This window comes from Octodon degus, unplaced genomic scaffold (genome assembly GCF_000260255.1).
Source record: "Octodon degus isolate 3935 unplaced genomic scaffold, OctDeg1.0 scaffold00234, whole genome shotgun sequence".
Lineage (NCBI taxonomy): Eukaryota > Metazoa > Chordata > Mammalia > Rodentia > Octodontidae > Octodon > Octodon degus.
In genome coordinates this window covers 699,089-711,315 of record NW_004524810.1, presented here as the reverse complement: position 1 = coordinate 711,315, position 12,227 = coordinate 699,089, and the positions used below count along the sequence as shown (strand labels likewise).

Below are 12,227 nucleotides of genomic sequence, written 5' to 3'. Positions count from 1 at the left end.
TTTAAGACTGTGAACGCCAAGACTCCAACATGACTTCCATTGTACCACTGAAAGAGAAGAGACACTTGTATGCAAAAGTAGGGGAGTGGCCTAGCTGGACACTGATGTGGGATTTCTCCCCGATGGGTACTGCTGGAGCATTTCAGAGCGGTTACAGCAGGTATTACAACAAGCACATCAACATGAAGAAAGGGAGCATTGCCGGGCTGACCATGGTGCTGGCAGCCTACGTGCTCTGCAACTACTGCTTTTCTTACAACAAACTCACACTTGAGCGGCGACACAAATACCACTGAAAAGGGGACAGTGCGGAGGACACACTCTGCATCTAGCCTGTGACTGCCTCGTCCTGCTCCTGTCTGTGAACAGCTTAATCATGGCTCAATTTGTTCACAGCCTTAGTAAGAATTAATGCTCAATAAAAGGTGACTGCTACAAAAATAAAATAAAGAGCACAAAAGACAGCGCCGGGCCAAGTGAGAGCTGGATGGGCACTAGGTGACTCTGTTCCTCACTGAAGAAAACAAGTAAACATGGGTAAAGGAGATCCTAAGAAGCTGAGAGAGGTAAAACAGCATGCCTGCTAAAGAAAAAGGAAAACTTGAAGACATAGCAAAAGTGGACAAGGCTTGTTATGAAAGAAAAATGAAAACATATTCCTCCTAAAGGAGAAACAAAAATGAAGTTCCAAGATCCCAATGCACGCAGGAGGCCTCCTTGGGCCTTCTTGTTCTGTTCTAGTATCTCCCAAAAAAATCAAAGAACATCCTTGCCTCTCCACTGGTGATGTTGCAAAGAAACTTGGGAGAAATGTGGAATAATATTGCAGTAGATGACAAGCAGCCATATGAGAAGGCTGCTAAGCTGAAGGAAAAGTAAGAAAACGACATCACTGCCTACAGGGTAAAGGAAAACCTGATGCAGTAAAAAAGGGAGTCGTCAAGACTGAAAAAAGCAAGAAAAAGCAAGAGGAGGAGCATTAGGAAGATGGGGATGAAGAGGAGGAAGATGAAGAGGATGAGGATGAAGAGGATAAGTTGGTTCTAGCACAGTTTTTTTTCTTGTCTATAAAGCATTTAATCCCCTGTACACCACTCACTCCTTTTGAAGAAAAAAAAAGAAATGTAAGGCTGTGTAAGATTTGTTTTTAAACTGTACAATGTCTTTTTTTGTATAGCTAACACACTACCGAATATGTCTTTAGATAGCCCTGTCCTGATGGTATTTTCAATAGCCACGAACCTTGCCTGGTACAGTATGGGGGTGGTAAACTGACATGGAAATTTAAAGCAGGTTCGTGGTGCACAGCACAAATTAGTTATATATGGGGATGGTAGTTTTTCATCTTCAATTGTCTTTGATAAAGCTTATACAATATAATTGTTGTTCTGTTACCTGAATACCACTCTGTAATTGCAAAGAAAAAGCTGTAACTGTTTTGTTGACATTCTGAATGCTTCCGAGTAAATATAATTCTATTTTAAAAAAAAAAAATAAAGAGCACACATAAGAGACACTTCAGCAACTGCAACCATCATCAATGAAAGTAGGAGGTACTCTACCAATTCTACAGAAATAAAAAGGAGCTTGGGATATAGTTTAGTGGCATAAACACTTGCCTGGCAAGTGCAAGGTCCCAAGTTCAATCCCCAGTACCACACACACACACACAAACCCACCAGAAATACAAAGGATTATGGAAGAACACTATGAACAGATGATGCCAACAACCACATGACTTATAGAAAATTGCTGGAAACATAAAAGGTACCATAACTAAATCTCAATCTCAATCTCTCTATCTCTTTCTCTCTCTCAATGAAAAAACAAAAACAAATTTGAAGAGCCCTATTACAGGAGAATGAATTAGAAATCAAAGAGACTGTATCAATATACGTTAAAAAAAAAAATTCCCAACAAAGAATAGCCTTGGACCACCTGACAACTTCAAAGGTGAATTCTACCAAACATTTCAGTAGCTGAACCAAGCCTGATCCATCTTTTCCAAAAAGTAGAAGTGAGCCTAGCACTATTTTGAAAGCAAAGCCAGAAAAAGATAACCACAAGAAAAGTACAGACCAACATCCGCTAGGAAACATGATACAAAAAAACTGAATGAAATATTAGCAAACTGAATACAGAAGCATATTAACATATACCATGACCAAGTGAAATTTATTCCTGAAATTCAAGGTTGATTCAGCATATGAAATGCAATCAAGGTAATATGCTACATTAATGTAATGGGCAGGCTGGATCGGGGGCTCAGCTTTCTTAATGAAGGAAAAAAAAAACTGACAGAGGCTGGTGCATACCTTGGTCACAGCACTCCGGAGGCTGAGGCAAGAATGTCTTAAGTTTTGGGTAAGCCTGGAATTCAATGGTAGTCTGAACTACACTGCATGACCTCTCAGAACCCCACCCCAAATTTAATACCTTTCATGATATACTCAACAAAGAATAGAGGGAAATTTCCTTAACATAATAGAAGACATAACATTTTTTATATAGGAAATAAAAAGCCAGAAATGTTTCTACCAATTTCAAAATAAAGGCAAGGATGCTTGGTTTTATCACTTCCATTCAATGCAATAGTAGCAGTTTCAGCCAGGACAAGGAGGCAAGAAAGGACAAAATAAAGTACATCCAAATTGAGAAGAAAGACGTGAAATTATCTCTGCATATGATATGATTTTTTATGTAGAAAACGTTAGAGATCTCTCTCTCTCACACACACACACACCACACAACACAACACACATAGGCACATACAAAGAAACCCGTTGGAACTAATAAATGAATCCTGTAAAGTATACTAAAAAGTGAACAATCTGAAACCCAAATGAACAATTCCATTTACAATAGTATCAAGAATAAACTTAAGAATTAATTTAACTAAAAGATTGTATGAGAACTGAAAAACACTGCTCAAATTATGGCATGAAGAAGTAGAAAGATATTCTATGTGGCTACAAGAAGTATCAATACTACCCAAAGTGAGCTACAGATTCAATACCTAGTAAAATCCCAACGTTTTGTGCAGACATTTTTAAAATTTATATAGAATACTAAGATATCTCAAATAGGCAAAGCAATCCTGAAAAAGAAAGCTAGAAGATTCACATTTTCTAATTTCAAAAAACTTACTCCACAGCTGTATCAGTCATCACAACAACATGGTGCTGCCATACAGACAGACATGCACATGAATGGAATATAGTCTAGAAATAAATCCTCGCTTTCTGGTCAAATGATTTTGGCAAAAGAATCAAGACTAATGGGCTTTGATAGTCTCTTCACAAGTGGTATGAAAAAAATTGGATATCCACATGCAAAACATTAAAGCTGGTTCCTTACATAACAAGAGTATCCAAATGTTACCTGGAAACGGAACAAGATCAAAATATAGGTCCTAAACTTATAAACACCTTAAGAAAACATAAAGGAAAAGCTTCAAGACTTTCAATTTGTCAATGATTTTCTGGATATGATATGAAAGGCAGTCAACAGCAGCAGCAACATAAACAATGGCATACTGGACTTCATTACAATTTTTTGAACTTGTGAATTCAAAGACTCCATTAGCAGAACAAAAGGCAGAGCCACAGTGTCTTACTTTTCTTGTTGCCCAGGCAAAACATCGGACACTCAAAGAAAAAAGAAGAGGTTTATTGTGCAGCTCCTGGCTCATGGGGGTTTGAGGTCCTCCCGGGCTGGCCCCACGGCTGTGCAGCACGGCAGAGGGGCATCGCGGAGCAGGAACAGCTCCCGGCGGGTGGAAGGCAGCAGGGCAAGCAGCAGTGAGTGACGACGACAGTGACCGCTCTCTGTCCCTTATATTCTGTCCAGCCCCGGAGCAGATAGCACTCACATCTGGGTGAGGCGCCCTCAATCCCAGGGTGCCATAAATTCATCCCTGCGTCACCTTAAGTCCAGCCACCTACGACCACATGAAACTTCTATGTGTGTGGTGGGGGAAATAAAACTGCACAGGAAGGGGCAAATAAAACTGTGACTCAGACACATGATAGGGGATTAGCAGTGAAAATATATAGAGAACTGAAATTCAACAACAAAAAACCCAATTCAAAGGACAAAAAATTTTAATAGGTATCTCTCTCAAGAAGATAAACAAATGGCCAATAAAACACAAAGTACTTCTACCATTACTAATTAATCATTAATCAAATATAAATCAAGGAGATGGCACTCCATACACATTAGGATGGCTAATAATATTCAAGGAAAAACAAGTTTTTCTAACTATGCGGACAAACCAAACACTTGTGTTTTATTGGCAAAAATGTGTAAGTGGAAAACAGTATGGCTGCCCCTAAAAAACCAGTTAAGGACAGTGGCTAATGATTCCCCAGTCCCATTACTGGCCTAAGTCCTAATTAGTTGAAAGCAGGGCCTCAAACAGTACTTGTACATCCACATGCACGGCAGCAGTACCACAAATAACAAGTGGAAGCCAAGCAGGGCTGTGTCTTCTGACACACGAATGAATTGGCAAAATGGGGCATGTACCCACAGGAGAGTATTACTCAGCTTTTAAAAGGGAATTCTGACACATGCTGCAAAATGGGTAAGCCTTGAAGACATACTGCTAAGAGAAATAAGCCAACCACAAAAAGACACGTAACATATAATTCTACTAATATGAAACAGAGTAAAGATCCGAGACAGAAGTTTGGTGGCCAGGGCCTATGGGGATGCGGGAATAGAGAATTATTAAGTGGATATACTCACATCTTTGTAGAAAAAAAAAAAAAAAAAAAAAACAACAACAAAAAAAAAAAACTACAGTTCCGGATATAGAAGGTGATGACTGCCTATACTATAAAAGTACTTGATACTATTAAACTAAAATTAAAAACTATCATCATGGTAAATTTTATGTTTTATTGCAATAAAATAAAAAAAGAAAAAAGAAAAAACCTTAATGGCATCAGTTTCTCCAGGTTAACTTCTGTATGTATAGGAGCACATTTAAAACACAGATGAAAACAAGTAACTAGCAAAAAAGTATTCTAAAAGTTCTGAAAAATAAGCATGCAATAAAACTGGGAAACTGAAAAGAGGTACTGGGGAGAGACAAAATAAGCCTCAGATCCATTAAAGAATGCAAGAGTCAGTGCCCTGGGGAGGTAGCTCAGTGATACAGTGCAATTGCAGTACCACACACAAAAGGGGGCTGGGGATGCAGCTCAATAGTAGAGCTCTTACCTTGTACCCACAAGGGCTTGGGCTTGATCCCCAGCACCACAAAAAAGAAAACAAAAATGCAGCATCCAAAAAAATTAAATAACAAAATTATTCTAAGTATTATTTGGAAAAATATGTGAATGTAGATGGGAAATTCTTGAGAAGATGTAGAGAGGAGCAAAGCTTATTGTATTAATATATATTATTTATAAAACATAGAAACCAAAATTAAAATAGTTATTTAGACTAAACAGAGCAATTTCTTTACAACTCTGTAAAAATGCAATGATGCTAAAGACCCAGTACGGAACATTTTTTCCTCCATAATCAGACTTTCAGAAACTATTTTGTTTGAATCTGTACTAGTGAGGATGGGCCATCCCACTCTTGCATGAATAATGGATCATTATCTTGCATGAATGATGGATCATTACGAAACAGACGCAGCCTCAATTTCCATCTCAGAGCTTCGGATGAGGGTTTTCCAGATACACATTCCACATTTATCCCAGCTCTGCAGTCTCCAAGGGAACAAGACCCCAGTAAGCTTGTTAGCCAGGTCTGACGCATATTAACCCCAGGAGACATAATCTTCTTGTGCTTTAAAAGCATCAAATCTTACTGCATTTAAAATTTGCCTTACCACCACTTTTCTCCAAAATCCCATAATCCAGTTTATTCAGTGAAGTAAGATTTTTCCTGTATGTCTCCTTTACAGTAGCAATTTGCCTTTGTCAATTTACAGAGGTGTCCCTGGTGATCAATATCAGGACTTTATCAACTGAAGTAGTCTCTGACAAAAATCAGTACTTGTGGAAATTTAATACCTAAATCACACAGCAATTCAAATCAAGAAAAAGACGGTTTATTCAAGGAAAGGTATTGGAATAATCTTTTGGGAAACATGAAAAGCAACCACCTGGATCCCATTCTGATAATTAACAATCCTATATGTTTGAGATGTTACTATTTCAGAAAAGGAAATTAAAATGAAACTAGAAGAAAACATCTTTCTGCATTTTTAAATCATAAACTGAGATGTTCCCAAAACTCAGAAGCTACGACCATAGAACTCTTGAGTTTCAGTGAATAAATTTTTGGTGGTAATGTTGTTGATTCAAAGTATGTTTCCTTATAAAAAATTTAAATTGAGTGTTAATTATAGAGAAATGGACAAGTGATCCATGAAATATAGAAACAAAGAAAATAAGATTCACAGAAAAAATACAGCGATAAATGACAATTTAACTTTGCTCATGAAAGAAAGGTGAAATCAACTGAAGAGATAGTATTTTTAATCCATTATATTGACAAAAACTTTACAGCTTTTTAACACCTAGCATTTATTAACTGTCATGCATTTTCCTTTACAATTACATATTCTTACTGTCTTTTAGAAGGGTGTTTGACAATATTTTTTTAAAATTTTAACTGCCTTGACCCAGCATTTCATGATCAGAAATGTATATTATGAATACGATCCTATACGTTCTTGACAACCATAAATATAACATGCCTCTTTGTTGATGGAACTGTATTCATCCATACAACAGAATGAGTTAAAATTAACAATGGTCGCATGCGCTAACAGGAAAACTTCTGCACTTTTGGCTAGGATTGTTTGTTAATAAAGTATACTTTTTAAAAAATCAGAGAATGAAAAGAAAAAAGAAACCCAAATGAACTTCACTGAAGGAAAAATATACCCGATGTTGTAGGGGTGTTTTTACTACTTTTATTACTAGCTCTCTCCCAAACTACTATTCACTGAAACTTTGCAAGAGAAAAAGTAATGCCTACATCAGCATACATGTGTATCTTATAATTTTCATTGGAGATTATGCTATGCATCCAATTTATACTTCTCACTTCTCCTGTAGGACCCCATTCATTTTAATAACTGTACAAACAAATTTTTAAGACAGGCTATTGAAGTTTGCACAGCACAAGCCCATTTGGCTTTCTAAATGCTTATGTATGCATAAATTCTGTATATTTAAATATATAAAATGTGAACATACAGCAAATTTTAACAGTGGTTACCTCTGGAAGGTACCAGATGGCAAGGACCAAAAAACAAAACAAAACAAAACAACAAAACAAAACAAAACAAAACAAAAAAAACAAAAGCCTATACTTTTTTTCCTCTGTCTTTTACTTATTTTTGTATTTAGGACAAGGTATACAGGATGTACAGGTGGCAGGGCCCGCACAGCAAGTTAGGGCATTGAACTTCTGGCCCCTGTGTCTGCCTAAGCAGGCACTTATTCCATTGAGCTATTTGGTGGGCCCTGTCTTTTACCTTTTGAAACAGAGTTCCACTATGCTGTTTAGGCTGGTCTTGAACTTCCAGAGTCTCAAGGAATTCTACTACCTCAGCTGAGACTGGGACTGAGTGCTGGGACTACAAGCATGTGCGTGCTACTGTGCCCAGCTCACTATATATTTAATTATAAATTAATGCCCAATGCTAATGTTTTAATTTTTTATCAGGCACACACTCATAGTCCTTTAACTGAAATAATGGTAAGATATTTTACCGAAAAAGTCAAAGTTCTGTAAATTTCCCACACCTTTTACACAAATTGATCTGTTAATCCTTTTCAGACTTCTCCACTTTCAAAGTAAACACAAATGCCTGCTACACACTTTCATCATCACTCAACAAGTCCAAGTCATTATCCTTCCCCCAAATAGACTCATTCTACCTTAATGACCTAAATTATTCACCAAAAGGTTCCTATTTCACTCGAGTCATCTGGTCATCAAAGGAGAAATCAGAGACCTTTGTGGGGGAGGGCTGGCGATCACCTCTAAAGCCTTGACATGCTTGCTAAACACGCACTCTACCGTAGAGTACAACTCCAGCCCCTGGGAGGCATTCTTAAAGTTCCTCTTACCCTCACCTCAAACTTAATTCCCAAGTACTGCCAATTTTATTTCCTATTTTTCTAGACCATCATCTACTCTCCATTTCTAGTCTGTGTCCTACTCCAGACTGTCCTCTCCTTTCTAAGCTGTTACAATATGCAATGTGTCCCCTAACTTAAGTGCTACCTCTCCAACTCATCACCACTGTTAGCAGAATGACCTCCTTAAAGGAAAAGTCCATGTCACTTCATGGATCCTTTCTTATTCGACTTCCCTTCCTCCAAAACAAAACTAAGCATCTACAAAGGCTCTCCTTCACGTAGACTTTGTCCAGGTTTTCATCGTCCTCTTTCACTCATCCTGTGGTTTATAATTTATCCTTCAGGACTCCTGCTGGACTACCAATGGTTTCCTAAACATCCCAATTTAGCTAGCTCCTCTATTACAATAGTATTATCTGACTACACAGCTGCCTTCCTGTGCCCAAACTTCTACGAATACCATTAAGTCGGGGCTTAATTTTGGCATACTGCCATTATGACCTAGATAAATACTCTGTTATAGAAGCTGTCCTGGCCTTTACACACTTGGGGCCATAGCATTCCCAGCAGTTGTGACAACCAAAAATGTCTTTAGACACGACCGGCTGTTCCCTAGAGAAAATCAGCACCAGCTAAGAACCACTCTACTGAGTTGTGGAAACTCAGTTTCTCGTATATGATGTATGCTCAAATAGGGTGAATATTTACATTTTTAAAACATTACAAAAAATTACAGTGAAAGACATTGCCATTGACTTCCCTCAAAATTGTCCCATTTTTCAATCCACTCATCCCAGTAGTCGTGCCCCTTCCTGAAGCAGTTCGGAAAGTCCTTTTTCCTGAGCGTCTTCAGTTGCACTGTTGTGGCCATCCTGATGTCTGGAGCAAATTTAAAGCATTTACCTTCCATGGTCATTTTGACCTTGGGCAAGATCTGCACAGCGCCAGATCTGGTGACTAAGACAGATGAGGAAAACACCATCTCTGACAAAAACTGTCACAACATTTTGAATGATTCAGGACACTCAAGGAAGTGAAGAAGGAAGAGAGCTAGTGTGTTGGAAGTGGCGAGGGTACTCTGAAGGGAATTAATGACAGTCTTTCTCTGTAATAAATTTTTAAAATTTAAATATTCACTATATTTTCAATCATACTACTTGTCTTTGCTGTATATACAAAATATCTCAGCAAGAATATATGGACTTACAACATTAACTGTCATTGAGCTGGAAACTAGGTGACAAAGGTGCTTAGAATAGAAGGAAAAATGTTCACTTTTCACTACATGAGACTTGTAGGATTTTAATCCTGTACCTCCTCCAACCGCTCCACAGCTGACACAGCCTTTGGTTCACTTTTCTCCCCCAACTACTACAAAGCTTCTAGACAACTTTTCCCTTCCTTCACCCCTCTCTTCTTCAGTCTATTTTTCCCAACAGCTAGAGTAATCCTTTTAAAAATGAAATTAAATCCTGTCACTCATTTGCTCAAAACCTTTTTTCTGCCTTCCTAATCACATTAAAAGCCAAAATCTTAAACTGATCTTCATATAAATTCCACTCCTTTTTCTGTTCCCTGTGTTCAGAGGTTTCAGAGGTCAAAAATGAACAAATATGGGCTGGCCAAATAGCTCAGCGGATTAAAGTGCCTGCAAGCAGGCGCAGGGGCCAGGGTTCAACCCCTGTCCCTGCCATGAGACAGGGATTGAGACTGGTTGAGACTGGGCCTGGGGGTGGTGGCGCCCCTCTATAATCCCTGCACTTGGGAGGCTGTAAACAGGAGAATCACTAGGAGTCCAATCTAGTAGTGAGACCCTGAACACCCTGTAGACCCTTCCCTAAAAATACAGAAAAAAAAAAAAAAAAAAAAAAAAAAGAACAAACAGCAACTCCATAGGATTGAGATTAATACTGCTTCCCTCACTACGTTTTAACTTTGAACTCCTTACAGTTCCTGAATCATGCCTGGGTCTTTGAAATTGTTGTTCTTTCTGAGAACATAATTCACTTACCTTATTCCTCAACTACTTTAGATCTTCGCAAATGTTCCCTGAACATCTTACCCACAGCCCCTTTCAACATCTCTTATCACTGCATGTGTTCATCTTACCTCGTTTCCACTTTGATCAATGGTTCTCAAACCTGAGTCTGGGTCAGAATCATCTAGAAGGCTGTTGCATCCGTTTCCAAATCAAGAAACCTAAAGTCTGAAATCTGCATTTCTAACCAAGTGATGCTGTGTATTCAGACATTACACTTTTTAGAACCAACGCTTTGAAGCCATGCAAGGTGAATGCCAGCTGATAACAGAGACTAGCGCGACAGAGCTTCTGGCAAAGGCAAGTCAATGACTGCCAGCGACACAAGCAGCTAAGAGACAGACTGGATTCTCCCCTAGCATCCGGACTGCATGGCCCTGCCAGCTTGATTTCAGACAGCTACCCTAGAGCACGGACATGATACATTTCTGTTCTAAATGGCCCAGTCCTGGTGTTCTGTTAGCTAGGAACTAACACAACGACCAAAAATGCAAGTGACTACACCAAGCTGCATGTAACTTCCAATTCTATATATTATCCAACATTTCACTATTTTAAATGATTTTATGTGTAGCTTTCATTTATGATCACGTTTCTTACTTCAGAATCTCTCCAGTACTGCTTCTTCCTGCCCTAAATGTGCAAGGGAGCATGCTGCACAGGTGCTAGGCAATTCACATCCATCTCTCTTTTGCTTTCTTCCCTCTTCTTGTGGGCCTACCACCAGCTGGCTTTTTTCCTCCCCAGTGGACACTTCCTATTTTCATACATTACACTATGACATGTATTTTCCCAGGACATCTGAATTAGCTGCAAGATAAAACTTTACGTACACAATGAAATTCCTTTTACCTGATTTTAAGGTACAATACTTCACCTTTATGGAACAAATCTCTTTCGCTTTCATAATTTAAGCAAGCATCAATCTCACTGAGTTTTGCAGGTGGGGAACTATACCTTTTTTTCATTAGACACTTTGCTCAAATATCAACAATTTTTATTTTTTAAAAAAGGCTTGTATTGGGAAGCTTAAACTTACATCGACTCAACTGACAATTTTCTAGTTCAAGTTTTATTTACAAATAAACTCTCCCAAAAATCTGAATCAGTGATACCACTATTCAAAATCTACCCTGACTTATAAAATGTTACATAATGCATTATTTCAGTATAAATCAATATATAAATAACAGCACAGGCCTACTAGAACACTTTTATATTTTTTTGATTAGGTAAACATTGGTTCAGTACATACACTCTTGAATAAATTTGTGGTACATTTCTACCATTTGTAGATACTGTATTCACAAATTTAGTATAACCTAAAAAAACTTAAACACAATCTCTAACTGGCCAGCAACCATAAAATATTTTTTTAAATGGTGAACCCTTAGTAAAAAGACATAGAAAAACAAATATCAGGCAAATTTGAAACGAGACATTTAAGACAACTCCACAAGTACCAAAAAAAATAAAAACATAAAAAAAAATCATTCTTTTCCTACTAAGAATTTTAAAATGAGTCATTCTTTCCTTACTAAATCACTGCTTTACTTAACATACGGTGAATACAGTTAACTGTCTAGTAGCTTCAAGTTTTATACTCATTTAAACTGTACATCAATATACACTAAATACAATTTAGTGGAGGAAAATACAACAAGTGCAGCTTATTCTACACAATACTTAAGAACACAGACTGTCACGCGCCTAAGCTCATCCGACCTAAGCTCATCTGACCTTTATCTGATACAGGAATGCAAAGCTGTCATTTAAAATACCTTCGAAAACCTCAAGACTCCCGGCTCCCAAACTTACACCAGAATGAAATCACCTGAATTAGGCATTTTCTTGGCACGCAGGAAGAGCTATCTATGTTCTCATCCTAACTTCTAGTAGTAAATCAACAATTTCTGGCCATTACACATCACCTAATTTACTTGGAATCATTAAAGTTCTGACTTTATAACTTTTAAATTCACAAAACCAGCTCATAATTAATGTAACAGTTTTTCATCTTTAAAGTATTGAAAGAAAAATATCGTGACTCCCCCAATGACTTGAGAAAT

General features: G+C 37.8%; 1 pseudogene; it reads left to right on the top strand.

Moving 5' to 3' along the window:
- Positions 1-29: 29 nt before the first annotated feature.
- Positions 30-296, top strand: LOC111813876 (annotated as a pseudogene).
- Positions 297-12,227: the final 11,931 nt, after the last annotated feature.